Below are 9,256 nucleotides of genomic sequence, written 5' to 3'. Positions count from 1 at the left end.
TAGCTCTTAGTTTGGTAAGATTTGAACAAGCTAGTGGTTGCAAAAAGCCCAGCCTGATCTCTGGCACAGACCAAGTGATCAACTAATGTGGGATTCTTACCCTAGGACACAAAGGGGTACAAACCTAAATCCAAATCAAGTCTTGTTTAACAAGAAGTGGGAGCATGTGGGATTCCTAGTTAATAAGAAGATAGTATTCTACTTGTCGTTTGTATCTCAGATGCCCTAGCACATAGTAGGGGCTTTAGTGCATTTTGGAGAGTTGGCTCTCCCAGTAACCCGGGCCTGTCCATCTCCTGCGTGGGCCTGTTTCCCATCTTGCAGCAAGGTGGTGATCTCTGTAAGGACTTCTGTCCTGAGTGACTTTGATCTAGTGATTTGACCAATCTGTAGGTGGACAGGTACACGTAATTACGGTGTGACTATTACAAAATTCAGCACTGGAGTCCTCTCTCACAGCGGTGAACTACAAAACAGAAAGTAGTTCGTGGTCTTCTGAAATGCAGATCTTAATGCTGATGACAACTCGATCCTAAATGGAATCTTCTAGAAAAAGAAAATCAGATAAAAACAGAGAAGGAGGCAAACCATAAGAGACTCTTTTTTTTAAAAAAAAATGTTTATTTATTTTTGAGAGAGAGACAGAGAGAGAATGTGTGTGGGAAGGGGAGGGGGAGGGAGGGACAGAGAGAGGGAGACAGAAGATCTGAAGTGGGCCTGAGCCAAGATCATGACCTGAGCCTAAGTCCAACGCTTAACCAACTGAGACACCCAGGTGTCCCAAGAGACTCTTAAATATAGAGAAGAAACTGAGGGCTACTGGAGGGGAGATGGGTTGGGGGGGATGGGCTAAATGGGTGATGGGCGTTAAGGAGGGCACTTGTTGGGATGAGCACTGGGTGTTCAAGGAAGTGATGAATCACTGGGTTCTACTCCCGAACCCAATAGTACACTGCACTATGTGTTGACTAACTTGAATCCAAATTTAAACAACTAACTAAATAGATAGACAAATAGATAGATAGATAGATAGATAGATAGATAGATAGATAGAGCCTTCTAGCCCAAATTCTTTATGGAGGGCTTTAGGGGATGTGAATGTGTAAACCCAAACAAGGAGTGTGCAGTGGGCATGTAAGGATCTGTTAGAATTCTGCAAAATGCAAATCAGACCATCAGCACCTAAGCTCCCCAAATCAAGTTACAACAGCTTTGACCCTCCCTTTCCCGCTCTGCTCGCCTCAGCTCCTCAGCTACAACTGTGACGTGACAATTCTGTGGCAACTGCCACCAGACTTACTGGCAAACTTACTAACGGAGAGCCTTTCCCAGAGACAGGTGACAATGGCCTTTCTCTCATACTTTGTGGACCCACACACAATGCCCGTGCATCGTACGTGCCCACAGAGCCTGTGTGCTGTGCCCCCCAGGTCCTCCAGGGGAGCCCCAGGACTGGCCCACAGGACTCATAAAGCATCTACTGAATGCTCGGCCTTACTGAGTATTACTGATGATACGAAAAGGTAGGGAAATAAGCCTAACTCGTTACATTCTAGGAAGCGTTACGCTATGGTGAAAATAGATGAGGGATGTTGGAGACAAATGAATTCCATCTTGACCCCCATCTTGGTCAGCTTGCGCTGCTATAACAAAACAACACAGACGGGGTGGTTCACACCACAGAAACTTATTTCTCACCCTTCTGGAGGCTGGAAGTCAAAGATCAAGGTGTGGGCCATCCGGTTCCTGGTGCTCCCAGCCTGTCCTGTGTGCGTGCCCTGCTTATGTCGCCTAGCCTCCCCACCTCACCTCTCATCACATGGTACTGTGGTTGCCTACCTCATCGCCTGCCTTCTCCACAAGACAAGAAGCCCCTTACGGCCAAGAGACTGGCCTCGTTCATTTCCAGAACCTCAGCACCTAGCAAAGTGCCAAATTCATGGTAGGTGCTCAATAATGGTTAATAAAATGTGGTCCTAAGCAGGCTGGTTCATCTCCCTCTGGGATTTAGATTCCTCATCTGGAAAACCAGGGCTGTTGTGGGGATACAATGAGGGGACAAGGCTTCCCGCCTGACATGAGGTGGGTGCTCAGCATGTCCTCGTGTCTCTTCCCTTTTCCTTTTGCCCCGAAGTTCTTGCTGGAGAGCCCAGACTCCTTGACGTGATGTGAATGCAAGACAGGAGAAAGCCACGCTGAAGATTGTGCAGTCTTTTTATTTTTTATATTATATTTTTATTTTTTAAATGTCTATTTCTGAGAGAGAGAGAGAGAGGGAGGGAGAGAAACAGAGCACCAGTGGGGCGGGGCAGAGAAAGGGACACACAGAATCCAAAGCAGGCTCCAGGCTCTGAGCTGTCAGTACAGAGCCCGACACGAGACTCGAACCCACAAACTGTGAGATCATGACCTGAGCCGAAGTCGGACACTTAGCCGACTGAGCCACCCGGGAGCCCCCACATGCAGTCTTGATACTAAGAGGTTTAGGGAAGATTTTCTGAAATTAGTTGGGCCTGGGGCAGGGGTGCAAAATCAGTAGGGTTGCCTACTGGGTTACTACTCCACATTTCTCACATTTTTAAATTTTTTTGTATTTTACTGCAGCAAAATATATATAACATAAAATCTGCCATTTTAATTTTCTTTTTTTTTTTAATTTTTTTTCAACGTTTATTTATTTTTGGGACAGAGAGAGACAGAGCACGAACGGGGGAGGGGCAGAGAGAGAGGGAGACACAGAATCGGAAACAGGCTCCAGGCTCCGAGCCATCAGCCCAGAGCCCGACGCGGGGCTCGAACCCACGGACCGCGAGATCGTGACCTGGCTGAAGTCGGACGCTTAACCGACTGCGCCACCCAGGCGCCCCTGCCATTTTAATTTTCAATTTTTTTAAGTTTATTTATTTATTTTGAGAGAGGGGGAGCAAGGGCAGAGAGAAAGGGAGAGAGAGAACCCCAAGCAGGCTCTATACTGTCAGAGCACAGAGCCCAACACAGGGTTCCATCTCACGAACTGTGAGATCGTGACCTGAGCCAAAATCAAAGTAGGACGCATAACCAACTGAACCACCCCGGTGCCCCTAAAATTTGCCATTTTAACCATTTTGAAGTGTTCAGTAGCATTGAGTACAAGGGCAGTGACACGCAACTATGATCTCTATCCATTTCCGGAACTTTTTCGTCTCAGACTGAAACTTTGGCCCCATCAAACAATAACTCCCCACTCCCCATCCCGCCCCCAGGCCCAGCCCCTGGAAACCACCACTCTACTGTCTATCAGTATGAATGTGACTATTCTAGGAACTTCTATCAGTGGAATCATACAGTTTTTGTTCTTCAATGTCTAGCTTGTTTCACCGAGCACAACGTCCTCAAGGTTCACATATCTTACAGCATGGGGCAACATGTCCTTCCTCTCCAAGCTGAGTGGTAGTCCAGTGGATGCATACATCACATTTTGTGTCCCCATGAATCCATCCGTGGACGCTCGAGTTGCTTCTACTTTGGGTTATTGTGAATAACGCTGCTTATGAACGTGGGTGTGCGCGTACTTGTTGTGTTCCATTCTTTCCATTCTTGGTCTATTCTTCCGGGTATATACCCCAAAGTGGAGTTGCTGGATCGTACGGCAAGCCTGTGTTTAATTTGGGGTGGGAGGAACCTCCCTACTGTTTTCCACAATGGCTGCGCCATTTTACATCCCCACCGACAAACGCCCAAGGGTTCCAATTCCTACACGAGTTCTCCAGCGTTGGTTATTTTCTGCTCTTGTTTTTCCTTTTACCACAGCCGTCCTAATGGCATTTCCCAGATGCTAAGGCACCGCTCTAGCAGTCCTCCAAACCTCTGGCTTCGTGCACTCAGCAAAAATTCATTTAGAACTTCCCACGCACAGGCACCGATGTGATTGTGGGGCCAGAGGAGCGAACAAAATGAGTTCCCTCCACTGACTTTCTAATGGGGAGCGAAAAAATAAGCAAATGTAAGCAAATAACAAATAACACGTCAGATGGTGGTATGTTCTGCGAAGAACAATGTAAAGCCAGGGTGAGGGGATAGCGTGATCATGGGTTGGGGGAGGACGCAAGTGGATAGGATTTCAGATTTGTTTGTAATGAAAGCCTGACTCTCTGCGAGACTGGTTTTTAACTCCATTTGAGAATTCAGGAAACCGAAGCTCGGAGAGGGCATGTGACTTGGCAAGTCTGGGCAGCTAAGGTGGGGATTCAGCCTCAGGTGTGCCTTGGAGGCCCCTCAGTAAGCTGCATACTTATGATGTGTGTACTTCGTGGTATGTGTGTTAATCTTCCACAAACAGTCTTAAAAATTACAGCGCTTTGCTTCAGAATTTGTCATTTTTTTTTTTTAAATTTTTTTTTTCAACTTTTATTTATTTTTGGGACAGAGAGAGACAGAGCATGAACGGGGGAGGGGCAGAGAGAGAGGGAGACACGGAATCGGAAACAGGCTCCAGGCTCTGAGCCGTCAGCCCAGAGCCCGACGCCGGGCTCGAACTCCCGGACCGCGAGATCGCGACCTGGCTGAAGTCGGACGCTTAACCGACTGCGCCACCCAGGCGCCCCCAGAATTTGTCATTTTTAAAGGACACCGCGCATCGTCTGCCTCCTGTTACCGTGGGAGAGCTGAGGGCGCAAAGCGCTGGGTTCAGAAGATGCAAAGATTTGAACCAAAACGGTTTGGAACCACCGGATGACTGGAAGGGGGCCATGGGGACCTCGGCCATGAGCTTCGCCATGGGGACCTCGGCATTTGATTACCCGCTGGGCTGGGTCCAGGGTCCAGCTCCTCGCCCTTTACTCTGCTCTGTGGCTGCGGACACCAGGCTTTTCCTCAGAGGCCACTCAGGAGACAGCAAATGGCGAAGGGCCTTTCCCCTCGCTGCAGTGCCACTCCCAGCCGGCATGCCTGCCCCCAATAGCGCTGGGCAAACCCGGGGGAGACCTGGTTTCCTGGAGAGATGAATCATGGTAAGCGCTGCAAGGTTACAAACGAGGTCAGGCAGTCACTCAGAAGTTGCAATAAAGTTTGGAATCTGAAATAAAGGCCTCCTCAGGCTCAGGAAACCGAATGGCTGCCCACAAGGGTGTTTGCAGACAAACTCTCTGCGGGTCACCAGCCTGTGCCTGCAAAGACCACATGACTCATTCTCTAAAGGACGCTTCTGGCTGCTGCGAATGATTTACCCGTGGGTCCCCGAGGCTCAGGCCGCGCTGGAAGATTGACACAGCGACAGAGGCAGACGTTTAGATAAGATCTCGTGGTTGGGGTTGGTGGGGACAAGATATGTAGGAGGGTTTCCTCATCAGAGAGCTTACTGGGGTGGCGGACTCCATTCGTTCGTTCGTTCATTCATTCATTCATTCATGAAGGTTTTTAAAAAATTTTTTTTAATGTTTACTTATTTTTGCAAGAGAGAGAGAGATAGAGTGCGAGTGGGGGAGGGGCAGAGAGAGAGGGAGACACAGAATCCGAAGAAGGCCCCAGGTTCCAAGCCGTGTCAGCACAGAGCCCGACGCGGGGCTCGAACTCACGAGCTGCGAGATCATGACCTGAGCCGAAGTCGGACGCTCAATTGACTGAGCCACTCAGACGCCCCGTTCATGAAGGTTTTTTAGTACCGCACAGGTACCAGACTCTAAGTTACCACAATATAATGTGGCAGAAGACATTGTCTCCGCTCTCAGGGGCTCACACCTTCCAGAGGGGGAGGCCAGCCTGTTCGTAGGCCCCTGTAACAGTGAGACAAGTGTTCCGATGGAGGGAAGCATTTGGGGCTTGGGATACTGGGTGTATGTGGGGGGTGCAAGGGACGTGTCCCAGCAGAAGTGAGGTCCAGGATACGTTTGGAGAGAACATGATGTGCAAAGACACCGTGGCATGAGATCCTGGTGCATTTGGTACAGAGGATGGAGGAAGGCCTAGAACAGAACAGGGTCCAGGAGGTGATGCCAAGCTGAAGATGAGACAGGAAATGACATGGGGACCCTTGTGTTTTAGGATGATGGGCATGAAGGGTGTTGGAGGAGGAGGGACTGGAGGCAGGAACCCCAGGGAGGCGGCTGGTTCACAAGGGGGGAAGTGAATGGTGGGAACAGAGACGAAGCAAAGTGATAATACATTCTAAGGGCTGTAATTGACCTCCCTTGACAATGACTGAGAGGAGTCCAGGATACCTGGGGAACCAGGAGCAGAAGGAAGTTTGGAGACGGTTGAGGACGATCCTGGGTACGGGCACTTGGGTGACGGGTGGGGCCCATTTGTAACACAGGACGATAGTGTCTTCGGGGGGCTGTGACACTGTGCGGGTGGAAGATGTAGCCCGTGTGGGGGCCCAGCACACGCGCTCGGGTTCACCAAATCATCATTGCATTTCCGTGAGGGAGAAAGCACAAAACCACGTGTGAAAAATGTGAGATCCGATTTGTGGCTGTCTCTTCTCCTGTCATCCGGAAGGGGCTTCCGAGGCCCATAGACAAGAGGAGCCTCTTAAAGACACAGGCTCCTTGCTCTTCTTCGGCGTGGGGAGCACAAGGTCACAGCAATCACCTGTATACGCGTCTGGCTCCCCCTCTGCTCTGACCAGGCAAGAAGCGCGTCGGGCTCACCCCTGCATCCTGAGCACATGACAGCAGGTCACCAGAAATACCCGCTGAATGGACAGAGAAGTGAGGGTGGCGCTGTCCGGAAGGGAGGCCGGTGGGTACGTGGACCCTTCTCCCAACCCCAGGAGAAAAGCCTGCATGGAGATGGTTGTGAATGTGGGAGTCGTCAGCATCCAATAAACGCATGTGAATTCAAATCTGTTCAGGATCCTCCCTGCAGGCTCCTGGCTAGGAGGGCATCTGCCTTTCCATGACATCCCATCCTCTCCTGGCAAGGCCACGCCTTCCCCCTGGAGTTGGGCACCATTGGACCTGGCCTACGGCAAAATCTGGTCGGAGTCCTCTTGGGACAACCGATGCGTTCTGTCCCTTGCTTCTCCCCAGCGTGGCAACCTCGGGTGGTAAAAAGGACCTAGATTTTGGAGGTGGGCAGATGTGCCCTGGAATATGGCTCCACCCTCACAAGCGAAGTTTTCTAGTAAGTTTATCCACCATTCTGAGCCTTAGGTATTCTCCTTATAGAATGGGGATATGGCTACCCAGAGGTTCGCTAGCAAAGCCCTGCAGCCGAGTTGGGAAACGCGTGGGGGCTGAGGTAGAGGGTCTTACCCTGACTCTTAGACTCCAGAGACCTCAGGCAAGTGACTCCCAGCTCTGTGCCACTTCTTCAGGGGGCACGTGAATAGCACCAGCCTCATCAGTTATAATGAGGGTTTGATGAGTCTGGGCCCAGCTCCTAGTCAACATCACCACACGGCAGCTATTATCATCATCGAGTAGAATTCTGTATGGAAATGCTACGACTCCAGTAAGCGCCCAATAAATGAAAGAATCCCCTCCGCCTTTATTGTTAACCTTGAGCCTTCTCTTCTTAGACAATTTACCGTCCGCTCCCTGTCGACGACACACCTAACTGCAGAAGAACTTCTCAGCGTGTGCCAAGGCCAAGGAGGAAAATGGCTGGAATGTGGAAGGCTGCTTGGGACAGTGGGATCTCTGCAGTGAACCTGCAGTGCAAGGAAGCAGAGGTCAAACCTCAGTTCCACGACATCCTACCCCGAGGAGGCTTGTCCTCTCGCTCTCGCGTGAGTTTTGCTCCTCTGAGCCTCGGTTTACTCATCTGTTAAATGGGGATGACAATTCTTTTTTAAAAAGCTTATTCATTTATTTTGAAAGAGAGAGAGAGAGAGAGAGAGAGAGAGAGTGAGCGGGGGAGGGGCAGAGAGAGAGGGAGAGAGAGAGAAGCTCAAGCAGGCTCGTGCTGTCAGCCCCGAGCCGGACGACCGTGGGATCGTGACCAGAACTGAAGCCAAGAGTCAGACCCTTAACTGACTGAACCACCCAGGTGCCCCAGGGTAATAATTCTTCCCTCATAAGAAGGCCATGGAGGTTATGAACTAACGGGATGGTGGAGCTCTCGTTCTCCAGAAACAAAGACCGAGACTGAGGAGCTGTGGAGCACGAGATGTTTACCGAGGGCACCGCCGGTGGAAAGAGGGGCAGCTGGGGAAAGACACATTGCAGTGCAGGCCAAACAGAGCCTTGGTCAACGGAGCAGAGGGTTTGCGATAAGGACAGCCATTACAGTGTCCCCCACCTCGGGGTCCTTACACCCCTGCCGTGCTCAGTCACTGTTTGCAAGCAGGGGGCAGGGGGTGACCTCGGGTGATGACTGAAGCAGGACCCTGAAGGATCCGAGAGCAGGACACTGTCTGTGGATCAGATCCCCACGGCTGGGCAGTAAGTCCCGCCCTGAAGGCGGATTTGGGGGGCACCTCCTTTTGTCCACTCCCCGAGGGGAGTCCCTGGCATAGGACAGGTCTTAATCTGTAGTGAGTCTCAATCTGTACCTGGTTGTGTTTTGGAGTATCAGCAAAGGCTGTCACCGGGTCACTCAATGACCGTCGGGAGCCTAAAAGGGTTATGGATACTATTGTTTCTTTGTTCCCTTCCGAATTTCTGCCGAAGAGCCTCTTGGTGATCCCCACTCTTTGCCAACGTGATTTCGCGGCGGTTCCCCTGGCTTCTGTGGTGGAGAGGCTGTGGTCCACCACCTTCCGGTCTCCCCGGGGCTCTGATGGGTTCAGTGGGCAAACCTCTTCTTGGTAACAAACAACCTGGAACAAACCACGGCAGAGAGCAATGTGGTGTCTTCCTTCACCCTAATCGACACCACCCCCACCATATACACTCAACGTACCGCAAATGCAGCAACATCCAGCCCCAGATGAACCCGTGCCCCGAAGACACAAGCACGCCATGCCGAACTCACACCGCAGGCATGCCCACCCAACCCCAAATCCCCCAAACAAGCCCTGTTTGGGGTTCATCAAAGATACCAGCATTTCTTTTCAAACGCTTTGGGTTTGAGAAAACCCCGAGCAAATTTGGCCAAACTGTTCGTACTCTTTGGTTCATGCGTAATTTAAGGGAAATTCAAGCCACGTGTTGCTGGTTTGTTCGCCTTTAGATTCTCCCGGTGACTGCTAAAGAAGCCTTTCCTGGGGCCTGGGTGGCTCAGTCGGCTGAGCATCCGACTTTGGCTCAGGTCATGATCTCATGGGTTCTGGGTTCGAGCCCCATGTCGGGCTCTGTGCTGACAGCTCAGAGCCTGGAGCCTGCTTCGGATTCTG

The sequence above is a fragment of the Herpailurus yagouaroundi genome, unplaced genomic scaffold (assembly GCF_014898765.1).
Source record: "Herpailurus yagouaroundi ecotype Mexico unplaced genomic scaffold, PumYag 29, whole genome shotgun sequence".
NCBI lineage: Eukaryota > Metazoa > Chordata > Mammalia > Carnivora > Felidae > Herpailurus > Herpailurus yagouaroundi.
The sequence above is the reverse complement of the archived record's forward strand: the minus strand, read 5'-3'. Positions refer to the sequence as shown.